The 17,900-nt window shown below is 36.5% G+C and overlaps 1 pseudogene; it reads right to left on the reverse strand.

The window, feature by feature from the left end:
- The window catches only part of LOC125917414 (cytochrome b-c1 complex subunit 7-like), a 75,897-nt pseudogene extending 64,452 nt beyond the window's left edge, over nucleotides 1-11,445 (reverse strand).
- Between the last annotated feature and the right edge of the window lie 6,455 nt (nucleotides 11,446-17,900).

Raw genomic sequence — 17,900 nt, forward strand, 5'->3', positions numbered from 1 at the left:
ATGATTCACTGAGGTGAATTATATGTGAAATCTTCCTTAAGCATCTCCAGTGGGTTACTTGGTAATACCAGGTTATAGTTGTAAATTGATTTTAACAGATACCTCTCTTTGATTCAAGTGATTATCCCCACAAATGTAGAATATCCAAGTCAGTTTATTTTGTTTGTGTTTTAAAGGTGAGGTCTTTCATTATTAAATTATAAAATCAACTGGTAGGCACTTGAAAACTTTACAAGACCATTTCTTAAGGCATTTGATATATCTGCATGTATTTAAACCTATAATTCCATGTGTACATGTATAAATGAATGTATGAATATAACATTGTTTGAAGAAAAAAAATGTTCTAATTTATAGGTTACAGGGTGGAAACTATCATTTAAATGTTAATTATATCTGTATAGCTAGTGTTTCCCACCTCACCACTCCCTTCTTTATATTTTTATCAAATATGTGTACCTGAGTCTTCGAGAATAAAAGAAGTGATATCTTTGACATTATAAAGTGTATTACCTGATATCAACATGGTTTTGATGAGGATGGACCCACTCCCTGTCACAGGGGTGAAACTTGATTGGTCAAAACTAATCAGAATAATAATACTCCCATGTTATAGTCATTGGATCAGATAGCTAAAGCCTGTGTTTTATTCAGAGCCTGGTATTCTTCTGGTCCCCAGGATGGGATCATAGCTGAGTCAATCTGCAGGAGGTTCAGGGTTTTTGTTTAAAGTTATGGGGAGTAACCTGTTCCCTCCTACTGCGATAAGTAAATCAACCCAGTCGCTGCTGGAAATCATCTTACTCTCATGAATGGCCCCATGCTTAGGATGAAGCTGATATTGTGAACGGCACTGCACAGAGCCAGACACTTGAGAACATTTTTTAACTGCCTGCATTGCCCACTGGCCCATTCTAGTTCTGGAATGCTGTTTGAACCAACCCCAAAATATTGGTTTGCTTTTGTGTGAGTGTCACATCTATCTAAACAAAGCTGTATCTGTATTGGCCCTTTTAAGTTGATGGGTTTCAGTGCCTCTAGCTGGCTGCATCTCCTTGGTTCCTTCATTCAGTTTATCTCTCAAATTCATATTGCATCTTTGAATTATTTATTCACTTTGGGCTACTTCTATCAGTATATGATTTCTGACTCCATAATTCTCTCAACAGCCATTCATAATTATAATTTTATAGTCTCAGGTATAGTAAATCAACACCAGTTCATTAATGTTATAGTCCAATTATTGAGCAAGTCTACTGACAGCTGTTAGCATAAATTATAACAAATACTAAAGGTAGAAATATTGAATCTCTCCCCTTAGGCACTATATAAATGATACCAGATTTATCTCTAATCATTAGGTGCATTTAGGCTGTAAATTCTTCTAGTCCATCCTGGACACACTTGGGATTTAGGTCCGTCTATTAATATTATTTGGAAATAAAAGGAATGCAAACTCTTTTTTCATTTTCTTGCTATTTGTCTTAGCACAGCACTGAATTAACCTTAAAGGTGACTGATGTCAACTTCATTTCTCTAAGTCATGGTCTCTGATGGCAGAATCAACAGGTTCTTTTTCTCTACTCCTCAGCTATCCTTGGAACAGATGTATTTCTTAAAATATTGGTAGTAAAGCAGAATTCCATATACATAATCCAGTTTTTCCATTAACTTATATAAATTGAAAAAATATTGAGCTCTAGTCACCTGCCTTGAGGAAGAAACTTTCCAAAAAGAATTGGGTTTGTTGGAGAACTAAAACCTTCTACAATTTAAGGTCTCAGGCCAGATCTCAGCTTCCAAACTCGGTTGCCCTTTTTCTTCTCTTTTTTTTTTCTCTTTTGCCCCTATTACAGATTCCTAAGAAACTTAACCTTCTCTGTGTTAGATTTAAAAAAAAAATTTTTAATGTTTATTTATTTTTGAGAGAAAGACAGAGCACGAGTGGGGGAGGGGCAGAGAGAGAGGGAGACACAGAATCTGAAACAGGCTCCAGGCTCTGAGCTGTCAGCACGGAGCCCGACGCGGAGCTCGAACTCACAAACCGTGAGATCATGACCTGAGCCGAAGCCAGAGGCTCAACTGACTGAGCCACCCAGGCGCACCTGTGTTAGAGTTTTAAACCTGCCACATCAGTCTTATCTGGGTTTCTAACCATTGTCATGCAAGATTAGATTACAGAGAGGGCACTTGTTCATAGGGATTTGCTTTCTTAGGATCTTCTCCAAAAATCCTATAAAATTTCATTGCCTTAAGGGGTTTCTGATTCAATGTCATAGAAGAAAAGACAACAGTATAGATAAAAGATAATTTTTAAAATGTAGGGTTACGAGGGATCACCTTATGCCCATTGTATTCATGGCCAACATAATGTGGAAGAATGAATACCACCTTTGAAATCTCAGATCTGGTTCCAAACATAGGCTTAGTTATTCCTAGTTGTGTAACTCAGTTGCTTTTTTGGCTTTAGTTACTTTGTGTTTAATATAAAGATGATAATGCCCACTTGAAGATTTTATTAAGGATTAGAAATAATATGAGATTCCTGGAACTACTTAGTATTCCATTAACGGTAGTTGTTATACTTGAGTTTGTTCCTAGACACCAGATGCCTGTCTTAAGTGATAGCTGGAAGTCTTAGTTTTCCCAAGTTTTATTGCTGAAGGCAGAGTGGTCAACCTTTATCTTGTTGTTACATGTAGATAAGTAATTGATTACGGCTACAACAAAACTATAAACTAATGGGTCGTTCAAGTGTTGAGTGACAAATAACCCCTGTATTGGGATATAATTGGCTTCTGAAGAGTGCTTTGAAATCCACCTTTTGGGTTTTTTCTGTCTCTGTTCATACAGCTTCCCCTTGAATCTGTGCATTTTGTCATACGGTTCTCTTCCAAAGTGATCAAGTCATTACTTGCTTAAAGTGAGAATGGTTTTCTTTCTGAAAAGATGGTAGGTCCTGTGTCTTATGACTACTGATTATATCAATCTAGCACACATCAACTCAACTTGGTTTTTTGTTTTTTTTTTTTTAATTTTGTTTTTTTAACGTTTATTTATTTTTGAGACAGAGAGAGACACAGCATGAACGGGGGAGGGGCAGAGAGAGAGGGAGACACAGAATCGGAAGCAGGCTCCAGGCTCTGAGCCATCAGCCCAGAGCCCGACGCGGGGCTCGAACTCGCGGACCGCGAGATCGTGACCTGAGCTGAAGTCGGACGCTTAACCGACTGAGCCACCCAGGCGCCCTCAACTTGGTTTTAACATCAGTAAACATTGTCAAGACATTTTTCCCAGAATATTCTGTCAAAAATTAGTTCAATAAGTCATTAAGTGACTATTTAGGTTTGGGAAATACTGGGTTGAACAGATTTCTTTGAGTACTTTCTAGAGGCTTTGATATGCTCACATTCACTGTAATCTTCATAAGAGTTTGTATGCAGTGTTTCTCAAGTTTATTTTTATGGTTACATGTAGCTAACATTTACTATTTCATTCATGCCTACCACTATTCTACATTCTGTATATATATTATCTAATTTAATCCTTGCAAAAATCCTATGAAGTAAATTCTGTTGTTACCTACATTTCATAGCACAAAAATTTGGCACAAAACAATTAAGATACATGTCTGAACATATGTGTTTAAAAGCATGAGAGCTGGGTCTCAAACTCAGAGAATTTGACTCCAGAAATAACACATTTGATTGCTATATTGCTTTATAATGGGTTTCTATTGATCACAGAACCATTTGGGAAAATCTTTCTTGCAAAGAATGCTCTGAGGTGAACATGTAGGGAAGCACTCTATCAGATGAAATTTGACAAGTTTTGGTCATTATTGTCAAGGGTTTTATTTCTAACAGGAAGATTGTGTCCATGTAAGTTTACTGGGGAAATCACTCTAAGTTAGGTGTCTCCTGCCTCAAGAAGGTAGTTTCCAACTTTTGGGTACCCCAATCTAACTAAGTTCCATGTGACTTAGTCCTTGCTATGTATGGGAAAGGACAATGCCCCGCATTTATTAACAGAATCCCAGATGCCATGGCCATAGTTGACTTCTCAGGGACTAATATTGGCCACATTCTGATAAAGACAAAATGTGACCCCAGCATTTTTACCAGTGAGAATCAATCTACTTTTATTATCCTGGAGTGTTTCCTAAGTGAATTTTCCAAAGCTTAAGTTGTCCAAGAATAATTTAGTCTTAACCCTTTCTCCAAAAAAATGTATTTTCTACTTTATCATTTCCAAAAATATGCTACCATATATAGAAGTCATAAGGCAGCTTCCAAATTTGGGACATAACGTGACATAAAGGTGCCATGAACTTTCATATTTCAGTGATTGGTAAAAAGAGAGATTGGTGATATTCTGATGTGAAGGAAAATCTTTGTATGTCTGAGGCTGTCATCCTTAATTGTTTGTAATCTATAATAATGTCACTTTTTGGATATATTTTAAACATATTTTTTTTTTTTAATTTTTTTTTTCAACGTTTTTTATTTATTTTTGGGACAGAGAGAGACAGAGCATGAACGGGGGAGGGGCAGAGAGAGAGGGAGACACAGAATCGGAAACAGGCTCCAGGCTCCGAGCCATCAGCCCAGAGCCTGACGCGGGGCTCGAACTCAGGGACCGCGAGATCGTGACCTGGCTGAAGTCGGATGCTTAACCGACTGCGCCACCCAGGCGCCCCATTTTAAACATATTTTTAATCCTGTTTCTATGTCCTATGGAGAAAAGTGTCAAATGGTATATTTATTTACTTATATTAGAAGTGGAACCATTTTAAATTTTATTTGGAGACTTATGTAAGTGAGAAATGACTTGTGCTTGCCTTGAGTTAGCTTAAGCAGACATGGCCACTGATAAATTAAAGTTCTCGGCCCCCTAAAATATTTTTTTACAAAAATATTTTTAGAGTTAGTTCTCTGAGCATAAAGTGTCACAAGAATTTTTTTTCTTTTGTGTCTCTAATGACTAATTAAGAATGCACTTAGAAATAAGTAATATATGGTAGTCTATATTTGCAGTATTAAGTGAGTGTAAGTAGGGGCACCTGGGTGGCTCAGTCAGTCAAGCATCTGACCTGGGCTCAGGTCATGATCTCACAGCTTGTGATTTCGAGCTCTGCATCCAGCTCTGTGCTGACAGAGCCACTTGCACTCTGTCTCTCTCCCTCTCTCTCTCAAAAATAAATAAACATTAAAAAAAATTTTTTTAAAGAAATTTGATTTTATAACATTAAAAAAATAAGCGGACTAAAGATCTGTCATTAGCTTTCTTCCGCAGTATACTTTCAGCATACCTTTCCAACTTCCTTCTTTCCTTCCTTCCTTCCTTCCTTCCTGCCTTCCTTCCTTCGATTGAGTTGACATATAACATTTTGTAAATTGGAGGTGTACAACATGTTGATATGATACATTCATTTTGCAAAATGATTATGACCATAGCTTTAGCTAACACCTCCATCATGTCCATTATTATCACTTCTTTTTTGTTGTGAGGACATTTAATATCTGATCTCTTAGCAATTTTGAAGTATATAATACATTGTTGACTATAATCACTGTGCTGTGTATTTGGTCTTCAGGATTTATTTATCTTTTAGTTACTAGTTTGTCTTCTTTAACAAGTTCTCATCAATTCTGCCAACCCAAGATTTGGGTAACTACCACTCCACTCTCTGTTTCTATAAGTGTGACTTTTTTAGATTCTACATTTAAGTGATATAACACAATATTTGTCTTTCTCTGTCTACTTTTTCTCACTAAGCATAATGCCCTCAAGATCCATCCATGTTATCACAAATGGTAGGATATACTTTTTTGTTGTGGTTAAATAATATTCCATTGTGTATATGTGTGAGTGTGTCTGTGTATACGTGTATACACACATATGTGTACATATATATGTATAATCTCACACATTCTTTATCCATTCATCTGTTGGTGGGCACTTAGGTTGTTTCCATATCTTGGCTATTGTGAATAATGCTGCAATAAATGTGAAAGTACATATATCTCTTTAATATCCTGCTCTCATTTCCTTTGGATATATACCCAAAAGTGTGATTGCTGGATCATATGGTAGTTTTATTTTTAATTTTTTGAGGAACCTCCATACAGTTTTCCACAGTGACTACACCAATTTACATTCCCACCGACAGTGCACAAAAGTTCCCTTTTCTCCATGTCCTCACCAACACTTGTCTTCTTGATGATAGCCGTTGTAACAGGCGTGAGGTGATATCTCATTGTGCTTTTGATTTGCACTTCCCTGATGATTCATGATGTTGAGCATCTTTTCATGCACATGTTGGCCATTTGGATGTTTTCTCTGGAAAAGTATCTATTCAGTTTCTCTGTCCACTTTTAATTGGATTTTATTGTTGTTATTGATTTGTATGAGTTCTTTATATATCACATTTTTTATTGTTGTTATTTTTCATTAGCTGGAGAATTTTGTTCATTGTTAGGTGAAAAACTTACCTGGAATCTTGTGATCATTATTTATTTGGTGAATTATAATTACAGCACAGTTAGGGCAAAAAAAAAAAAAAAACTTTGTGCAATCTCTGTTGACCACCTGACTATTTTTAATAGACTTTGGCTCTTGGGGTGCCTGGGTGGGTTAGTCAGTTAAGCGTCCGGCTTTGGCTCAGGTCATGATCTCGCAGTTTGTGAGTTCGAGCCCCACGTCAGGTTCTGTGCTGACAGCTTGGAGCCTAGAGCCTGCTTCAGATTCTGTGTCTCCCTCTCTCTCTGCCCCTCCCCCACTCATGCTCTGTCTTTCCCTCACTCAAAAATAAATAAACATTAAAAAAAATTTAATAAAAAAATAGACTTTGGCTCTAAGAGGGATATAAATCCATGTATTAAAAACATTAAGGAAGACAAAATCCACAGAGAGATAAATATCTAAGCATTAATCATTATAATTCAATGTATAAATAATATAAATGTTACCAGAAGGACAGAGATAGAATGTTACCAGAATTTAGAAAAGGGAACAATAATTTCAAGCTAGGAGGAGATAAGAGGTATTGGTTCTTCTTATATTCATAGTAAAATGAATATTCCTCAGCTGTTGATTGGTAAAACATATTATTATAGCCAAGGTTGGTGACTTCAGAATTTCAACATTACATAGAAGTGTCCCTGTTTTGAAATAACAATAGTTTATTGGACATACAGTAAAATCTTCAGTGTTCATTACTTATCAGGGCTAAGAGGAAAGTAAATTGGCTTATGTAAAGTAGTATCATGTATAGGTTATGAGTACAATCATTAAAGTGGGATAAAACTGGAAAATTTAATCCTAATGTGAAGTCATTTGACCATTATTGCCAAGAATAAAATCAAGGATTGGTTGTTGTACCACTGATTTCAGTGACACTTGAGAGTCCACTCCCTGTCCCTTTGTGTGCCATTTCCCAATCAAGTATCTCTTGAAAGCATTAAAGAATTAGTCTGTCATCATATAATACATATATAAGATATTTCTCCCCCCAAACTGTATTATGTATATCTAAGCTTGCTAGGATAATACAGAGGAGCCAATCAACACCGTAAATTACTAGAGGGACATCACAGAATTTTCATTCATCACTAAGTAATCTTCATATCTTATTCATTACATGATTGGCATAGTTCACGCCAATTTCTATTTCCCAGAGTTTGAAATATTAGTTACATTCTTTTTTCATTCCCTTTCTATAGAAGCATCAATTACTCAAAAGTTTTCCAAGGATTCCTTCAGTACCATCATTTCTGTGATCAGTCAACAGCTCTGGAACATTACGGATGTCCATGTCATGGGCATGATTTAATGTCAAAAATATTAGAAAAGGTTGAATTATGGTGTGAGGAGTTTCTAATATGTCAAAATGCTCTAACAAAGTGAGTGTGGATAAAAAGCATCAGATGTTAGGAGGCAGTGAGGAACAAAGTGAGAAGAATCACTTCAAAAATCACAGAAACTGTCATAAGTAACAATTGCTACTTGTCCAGTGCTTACTACGTTCAAGGTAGCCTGTTAAATTCTTTATGAAGCTTTGCTCACTTAGGTATGTTTATTGATACTGATGGGAAGACCACCCAGAATTACTCTCCTGTTCCTCCAAGCCAAGCAGACTTTGTTCACATGTTCATGCCCTCCAATTCAGCAAACATCTAACGTGTGTGAGATGTTAAGTGAGCATATGACATGTGTAGAAGTGATTGCATTTTCTCTACTCCAGATTAGAAGAGATGAGGTACTTAATAATTAAAATCAGGTGTGTTAGGATAATATTGGTATATATTCAGAGTGTACATGCTACATACATCATCCTCACTCCCATATCTGAAGTGCTTGTATAGAAATCTATGATATATTACACTTATTAAAAATTCACCACTACTTTGGAGTGATCAGGGATTTTTATTCCTGTATTTCAATAAAGAAATTGAGGCTACTAGAGAAGAGAGGCTACTAGAGAAGACACGTTGTGATAGACCTTCTTTGGGTATTAAATGATAGTGCCAGAACAGAGAGATAGGTCCCAAATTCTGATTTGTCACTTCTGTAAATGTAGCCCTCCACAAAAAGAATGTTTTCAGAAAAAAAAATCATAAATGATGACTATTTTTCCCTTTGTTACCTCTCAGCTTTCACTTAAACATTCGGACTATGTAAGCTATATTCTCTGCCAAATTTTCTCCTGTTAATCTCCTTTGCCTTCCAGGCAGACTGTGTTCTTACCAAGAAGTGAGAAGAAAATAGTGAACAGTAAGACACCTAGTAAGCTTGTGGGAAGGATGATCCAACCCTCAGGCTGTCTAAATCAGGCCCCCTTGGCTTTGCTATGTGGCTTGTCTCTACTACTGTCTTTTGAGGCCCAGAATTTTAAGGCATGACTGGTTAAGGTTGAGTTTTAGGAGGTTAAGCCTGACTGCAGGTTTCTGATAAGGCCTGTAATTGCCCCCAGAAAGGAATTACGGCTGCAGCAGAGGCAGAGTCCCTTGCTTCAGGGCACCAAGATTGCAGACCAGCTCCCTGGTGATTCCCATGGGCCACAAGTGGTGTCACAGGGGAATTAAGCCTAGGTAGAGTATGAAGGCAGTTTCCACAGGAGAATAGAACAGAGATTGCAGAATGAGAAGAGAGTCCAGTAGGGGGCCAGGAGAGGGTTTCAAGTTGGGTATTCACTTTTCGTTTTCAAGCATTCATTATTTTCTACATGGCTTGTCTGAAGGCTCCAGGCATCTGTCCTTTATTGGGGTATTCTTCTGTGGAGGCAGGTTTGGTGGTTTCATAAGAAAAAGGACATAGGCAGTCCTTACTTTGAACGGTGCATCCATTAAAGATCCATCTGGGTTGTTTCCATTTGGGGCTATTATGAATGAATCTGCTCTATCCGTTTTATGTGAACATGAGTCTTCATTTCTCTGGAGAAATGCCCAGGGGTTCAAGTGCCATGTCTTGTCATAGTTGTATTTTTAATTTATTAAAAAACAAAATGCAAACACAAACAAGAAACTTCCAAACTTTTGGAAACTTTCCAAAGTGTCTATACATTTCACACTCCTGCTAGTAATATACAATGATTCATATATTTCTTCACATCCTTTTGTCTATGTTTCCTCTGAACACAGTAACTCTGTTTATTTAGGTCTTACATGATTTCTGTCATCAGCATTTTGTAGTTTCAGCAAACAAACTTGTATGTGGTTTATTAGATTTACCCCTTAGTATTTTATTTTTTTGAGTGATTGGAAATAGCATTGCATTTTTAATTAGGGGACCCACATGTTCAATCTAGTATATGAAAATATAATTAATTTTATATGCTTATCTTGTATACTGCCATCATGCTGAACTAATTTCTTAGTTTTAAGTGTTTGGGGTTTTTTTTGGTAGATTATTTGAGATTTTCTATGTAAACCATCATGTTATGTGCCTATAGGGACTGTTTTCCTTCCCTTCTGTGTGCCTTTTATTTCTGTTTCTGTTCTGCCTAGAACTTCCAGCACTATGTTGCATAAAAAAATATGAGAGCAAACATTCATGACTTGCTCCCCATCATAGGGGGAAAACATTCAGTCTTTCACCATTAAGTAAAGTTAGCTATAGGTTTGTATATGTTCTTCATCCAGTTGAACATGATTTCCTTTGTTACTGTTTTCCTGAGAGGTCAATCATGAATAGGTATTGAGTTTTGTCAAATGCTTTTTGCTAATTTTTATGATCATGTCGTCCTTCTATTAAGATGATGGATTTGAAGTGATCATTTTTTTAAAATTATTGAAACTACCTTACATCCCCGAAATAATATCCACTTAGTCGTAAGCATATAATTATTTTTACATATTGCTAAATTGCATTTACTAACATTTTCTTAGTGACTTTTGTGTCTATATTCATGAGGGGATCTATTGTTTTATTTTATTTTGTACTATCCTTGCCTAGTTTTGACATTAGGGTAATGCTAGCTAACTAAAACAAATTGAAGTGTATTTTTTCTCTCTTGTCTTCTCGAATTAGTGTTAATTCTTCTTTATATACGTGGTAGAATTTTCCAGTGAAATCATCTTAGTCTAGAAGTTTCTTTTGGGGAGAATTTCAAAGTAAAATTCAGTTTTATTAATAATTATAAGGACCATTAAAATGATTTCATATTAGGTGAGTAATGGTATTCTGTATTTCAAGGAATTGGTCAGCTTGATCTAAGTTGCTAAATTTATGTATGGACTTGATATAGAATAATAAGAATATTGTTATATTTTGTTATCCTTAATGTGTTAAGACTTGAGTCTGCCTTTTTATTTTGTTTTCTGTTTGTTCTTTCTGTTTTTTGTATACCTGATTTCCTTATTCTGTCTTCCTATGGATTACTTGAACTTTTTTTTTTATGATTCCATTTTGACATATCCCTAATGTTTTCTGGTGTCCCTCTGTCTGTAGCTTTTTTTAGTGCTTGTTCTAGGTACCTTATATATACATAACTTATTGAGTATACTGGTTTAGTCTTTTAACTAGTTTGAGTGAAATGTGGAAAAATCATCCCCCCACCGCATCCCTTTATCCTCCCTCCTAAAATAATTTTATGTTAAATATTTCTACACATATACTTAGAACCACATTAAACAGTGTGATAATATTTGCTTTCACTGCCAGCTATTATTTAGAAGATTCAAGGGGACAAGAAGTGTTTATTTACCCACATATTTTCTTACAGTGTTCTTTTTCCTTCTCATGTTCCAAGGTCTCTCTTTTTACCATGTTCTTCCTGTTTGGGACATTTTCCTTAGCCAGTATTTCACAGTAGTCTCTAATGACAAAGTGTCTTGGTTTTCCTACATCTGAGAATGTCTCGATTTTCTCTTCACTGGTGAAGGACATTTTCTGTGAGTATAGGATCCCTTCTTTCTTTTCAGTGTTTGGACACTGTGGTGCCATTTTCCTCTGACCTCAGCTGCTCCTGATGCAGTCCACTCATTCCACTTGTTTCCCCCTAGAAGTTATATGTCATTTTCTCAGAGCTTTTGAGAGATTTTTTTTTCTTCAGTTTTTAGAACTGTGACTATGGTATGTCTCAGAGTGTATTTCTTTGGGTTAATTATTGTGGTTTCACACTCATATTCTTGAATTTGGTTTATATGTTTTGCCAAATTTTGAAAGTTTGAGTACTTTTTAGCCGTGTACTCTTTCTTTTTTTCATTTGGGATCCCATGACCTGGATGTCAGATCTTTTGTTATATTTCCAGAGATCACTGAAACTCTGTTCATTTTTTTTTTTAACATTTATTTATTTTTTGAGAGACAGAGATAGACCGTGAGTGGGGGGAGGGACAGAGAGAGTGGGAGTCACAGATTCCGAAGCAGGCTCCAGGCTTCAAGCTGTCAGCACAGAGCCCAACACAGGGCTCAAACCCACGATGATCATGACCTGAGCCAAAGTCGGAGGCTTAACTGACTGAGCCACCCAGGCGCCCCTATTCATTTTTTTTTTTTTTTTTTTAGTTCTAGTTTACTTTTTCTCTCTTTGTCAGATTGGGTAACTTACTGTTCTGTCTTGAAGTTCACTGATTCTTTGCTTTGTCCTTTTCATTCTCCTATTGCCCATTATCTGCTACTTTTTAATTTTAGTTTTTGTGTTTGTCAGTTCTAAAATTTCCATTTGGTTCTCCTTTTATATGTTGTATTGCTTTACTGTAACTTATTTCTTTGGCGAGACTCTATTTTTCTTTCAGAAAAGAGAACATTTTTTATCATGGATACTTTAAAACTCTCCTCAATAATTCTAACATCATGTTGGTGTTAGCATCTGTAGATTGCCCTTCATGCAGTTTGAGACCTTCATGAGTTTTGGTGTGATGTATGGTTTTGATTGAAACTTGGACATTTGGGATATTTTGGTTATAAGACTCTGTTCTTACTTAAACCTTTTGGTTTAGCTGGTTTCATTTGTCACTGCTCCAGCCGGCCAGGAAGGATGCTATCTTGTTATTGCCAAGTGGCAAGTGACTTGTGAAGTCCACAAGTGGGCTTGTGAAGTCCAGCCTCACACAGCTGAGTGGAGACACAGTCACCTTGAAACCTGAATAGGCTGGGACTTCTCTTTGTTGCCAGGAAGTGATAGAAGTTCTGACTCTGCATCAGTCCTCTGATGTAACCCCAGCAGCGAAGAGAAAGAGCACCTTGTTACCACCTGGTGGGAATGAAAGTCCCCATTTCCTTTTTGAGTGTTACTGACTCAACTCTAGTGGGAGGGTGGGCTGTCTTGGTCTAGGCCTGTAAGCGTAGAAGTTGAAGATGCCCACCAGTCCTTTGATGGTGTAGGTGGGGAGTGGTCAGTTTTCTGTAGTGTGTGGCTGGAGATGAATGTTTATCTAAAAGTTGTCTAGCTAGGTAGCCCTTTCCTGGTCCTTTGGCTAAGGAGAGGAGGCTTTTGTGACAGAATTTTCTGTGTGTGTTCCTTGGTCTATTCAGGTTGATGTCTTCTCCATCTCATAGTCTGGGGTATCTGAGGCGAAATGAAAACCTGGGGAGCTTGCCACTCTGTTGTTATTTGAGTCTCAAGGAACGTAACTGCCCTGCCTTCTTCTCTCCACCTTTGACAGGCTCTTTAAGTTTGTTTTATATGTAGGTTTTCAGTTGTACTTAGTGGGAAGATAGAGAAATTTACATCTATCCCATCTTTCCAGAAGGGGAAGTCCTATCTTATTAAAGTTTTGATTTGTTTTGTTTTTACAAAGAAATAGAACTTCTTGCTTCTCATTTTTTCTAATTTTTTAAATTACAATATACTAAATAAAATTTATTTTTACTCTTTTTTCACTTCCTTATATATTTATAGATGTTCATAGGAGAGTTTTTATTGTTTTGACAAAAATGTTTACAGTTTACAGAAGGATTATAATCTCCCCCTTTATTGATCCAAGTTGCTTTGCACTGATTCAGTTTTAGTCATTTTTTAATACTTTGAAATGTTCTTTGAATTTCACTCTTCCTTACCATCTTCCCTCTTTCTGCAAACATGTATTATGTACCGGGAACTCTGCACTGCACTAGGTTTACAGAAAGGATTAAAAGGCATCATTACCTTCCTAGAGCTTATGGTAAAGTGGTAGGCACTGACCCTATTGAAGATTCTGGGTTAATTGATTGTTCCTCCACTCTTTGTTAAATATGTACAAACATAAACCTTGAAACTGCAAATGTTACAGAGCTTATGTAGCAGTAAAGCAAAAGCATGATACAGATTAATTCAGTGCAGCTTCAGAAACACATAACAGTACAACAGAGGCTTAAGAAAACAGATAACATGATGTTGAGCGAGCAGTAGCACACCACCTACACACATTATCTTCTTCAGTTCTCCTAACAGCCTCTGAGCAGGTGTCATTATTAACCCTTTAGGGGCTGAGGACATTTTTACATCTGAAAGATAAATCGGACTTCAGAAAATGTGGGGCATTTTGTACCATAAAAGTGTTCCCTGGGGGTCTGGAATAAAGTCGGCAGTTTTGTTATTTTGGTGTGTGTGTGTGTGTGTGTGTGTGTGTGTGTGTGTGTGTTGATATGTATTCAGGAGTTTATTTGCTAAATGCTTAATGCTTATATGTATAACTTTGTGATATAACTGTGGCTGGCCCAGTTTGCATCTGTCTCTCTTAAGTCCCATCCTACACCCCCATCACCATCCCCTAATGGCCTCAAGACCTTCAAATTCTCTTCCACTTCTAAACCTCTCAATGAATAAGAATGCTTTTTAGCTGTATCGAGTATGTTGTCTCTCTAAAATGGATACCGTTAGTAAGCCTTGCTTTTGCTTATGGGATAAATGGTTTTATTCTCTTTGTAAAACAATTTGAAATATTCTGAAAGGACTGCATACATCCTGAGTGTAATATTTAAGGTCCCATGCAATTTAGCCCCAGCCTGCATACCCAGTCTGTTCCCCTTCTGCTGTCTCAGTCTCCATCTTCTGCCATTCCAAATGTATCATACCATAGACTGCTCTGTAAAACCACCATGCATTCTCCTGTGGTTAAACCTTTGTTTCCTTTATTTACTGTGTCTAAAATGTCATTTCTCATTTTGCCTTCCACATCCTAGTTAAAATGTCACCTCTTTATCACGTCTCAAACAAGTCAAATTGTATCTCTTCTGGGTAATAATGGATTGTGCCATTATCATGACAGGATGCGTTTTATGTCCTTGGGAAACAATTTGAGGCCAGGGACCTTGTACTTGCAACTTCAAGCACAGTGCTTGGCTCGTAGTAGCTGCTCAACAAATGTTTATGGGGTTGAATGGAAGACGTTTTTCAGTGGCAGCTGGGATGCCTCTGCCAGATGTATTCTTACCACTCCATAGGAGAGTTGTCCTCTTTATTTCTATACACAATTTCAATCTCTGAATAGAATCTAGAGGTGACTTAACTTGAAGTAACATGTTCAGTTTGTTTGTTTGTTTGTTTGTTTTAGCGAGGAGATACGATTTTCCTCTAAGAAACAAAAACTTTATTTATTGATGTTGACTTATCATATAATATTTCTCATGGTAGACACATCATTTATTCTCGAAGAAGGGGAAAATGCTACCATTAAAGTGTAGATTCGGCATGTAAGTATTAAATGCTTTTTGTAATACTTAAGTTGTACTTAAGCCCTCTAAATTAAAAAAGAACAAATATTTAATAGCTGACTAACTGCAGATTTGGGGATTTTTCAGCACTTGTTGAGCTGTCAATGTCAGAAGATGATGAATGGTTTTGTGGAATTAAGCCCAAGGAAGATGTGCTTTTAGGCATCTCATATTTATTTGCATTATTTTGATTTTCTGTGAAAACCCCCTGGAATTTGAGACTTATAATTGCACAAGATAAGTGTCATTAAAAAAAGCACCAGTGTCCCTCTAGGAAGACTGAAGTTGAAGACACCTGAGATAACATGACACCATCCTAGTGCTGTATCCCAATTATTATTGGACATGCCCAACTGCAGGGACACACTTGTTTACTAAACTCTCCATTCATTAATACTGTGTGGGTGCCCTGCAATTTTGTCTTCATGAGCCAGAACATACTTTTTCAAAGGAGAATTCCTATGAAAATATAAACAGTACTTCACAAAGAGTGTGTGTGTGTGTGTGTGTGTTTATATATATATATATATATGTGTGTGTGTGTGTGTGTGTGTGTGTGTGTATGAATATATAAATATATATGTGTGTGTGTACACACACTCATATATATATACATATATATATATATATATATATATATATATATATTCATCCTTCAGTGGAGTGGCTTATTAGTAGTAAATTGGTCAAGACCCAGGATCCTGAGACAGGAGAGAGCCTCATCTGATTTAAATGTATGCTCACAGATAATTTTTAAAACCCCACGAAACCATGAGTGAAAAGCCTGTCTTGGTTCCCGGGCTCACCTCTTACTGAGTCGGGACAATGTTACTTAATTTCTTTGAGATTCTGTGTCTCTCATCTGTAGAATGGTGCTAATGATACTCTCACTTGCTACATCACACAGTTGTTATAAGAATCTAATGAGATAATGGTTTTAATAACTTATTTAATGATATATGTAGAAATACTTCCTGCTCATCAAGTAATGTTTATGTATTATTGTATGGAGATTTTTTTTTTTTTTTTTGCAAACTCTAAAGTTGTGTTTCAGAGTGAAGTTGCATTACCTTCTTAGTCTTTTCAGGGAATGCATCCAATACCCTGGTCTATTACACAGTATTCCCCGACGAGGCATTCTGCATACAGCAGATACTCCATAAATGCTATCGACTAAGTTGCATAATAGGCTGTCCTATCTACACAGAAGATCTTCTGTTCTTCGCTCAGCTTGCATTTAAGATCCTTCCCCTTCTTGCTCCTTTTGCCCTGTAACAATGATGAGCTTTTCCTTTTCTATTATTCTCTAATCAATTGATCATTTTGTATAAAAATTTAACTTCTACTAGGAGGGACCTCTTCTGTCATGGTTGCTAGTGAATCCTTAGTGCCTTCTCAGTTCTGGTCATAATAGTTGGCACTCAATATTGAAAGAAGTAATGGATGAACAGAGAGAAAACTTTCCCATGAGGGCTATGAACTCATCTAGGGAAGATCTGGCCTTCATCAAAGTCTATATCCATATTTGTCAGAATGAGTAATGTTTGCTGATATAAACAAATCTTAGAATAGTAATCTCTCGTGATATAAGTTCATGTCTAATTAGGCAAATTAACATCTTAACCCAAAAGTGAGATTTAAGAGGGAGAAAATTTCAAACGGATCTGTGGCACCTGGTAGATTTTGTCATGTACACATTTTCATTTTCTATATAGGATCAGGGACCACTCGGAATTTTTAGCCTGGAGAACAGAATACTCACAGCAATCACAGTAACTGTCTTTATAAATGCAATTAGATGTCACAAGGAAAAGGTCAGATTTCTTCTGTATAGACTTTCTGCAGAAAATATAAGGTAAAAAATTGCTTAATGTGAACATAAACCTTGCAATGATTCTAACTCAAACAGCCTAAAATTAGTGAGTTAACCATTATTCAAGGTACTCACATAGAAACTGCATGACCATCTGGTGGTCTTCCGTGATATCTTGTAAGGGGATTGGCAGAGAGGATGAGACCAGTTGGTCTCCAAATGTATTCCTAGTTAGAAATAACACCATAGTTAAAACATCAGAAGAAAAAAATTATAAACTGAAAAACACCATTTTGTCTATATATAGGTTCAGGCAAATCTAACAGTATGACTTTGTTTTCATGATTTCAACTTCATTGAAACTTTCTTTGGGATTCCCCAAATCCTACCCTTAGCATTATATGCCATTAGGTTGATCTTCAAATCTGGCAATTCATGAGACACAGCCACTGGTAATTATGCATTATATATGAACAGCTGAAGAGCTGAGCACTTCTGAAGAGCCATCTTCCAAATATCATTTCTTGATTAAATTTGGATGAAAATACTTTCCATCCTTAGTCTTCTCTCAGAATGTGGAAACACTGTATGTCTGCAATATAAACTCTCAATTAAGAAAAATAATACTCTTAAGTATTTTTCAGCAGGTTCTGACTATGTCATATAATATAAATCTCTCTAGGTCCACTTCAAAGAGAGCTCCATAAAGGAAAGATCTTTTTCCCTTGTTCTTTCAATATTTTCTATGGCAGCTAAAGCAGAATCTGGAACTTAGTAGATGCCCAATAAAAGTTAGTTGTTTGAGGCTATGAATGCTGATGTATTAAATAGGCCACAGATTTAAAAAGTTACCAGGAGATTCTAAAGGCTTTTGCTTTAGGCACTTTCTCCCCCAACAAATGATGCCCTTTAAAATAGTGTTGATTTCAGGTGTCACCTGGCTTACTCA

The sequence above is a fragment of the Panthera uncia genome, unplaced genomic scaffold (genome assembly GCF_023721935.1).
Source record: "Panthera uncia isolate 11264 unplaced genomic scaffold, Puncia_PCG_1.0 HiC_scaffold_181, whole genome shotgun sequence".
NCBI lineage: Eukaryota > Metazoa > Chordata > Mammalia > Carnivora > Felidae > Panthera > Panthera uncia.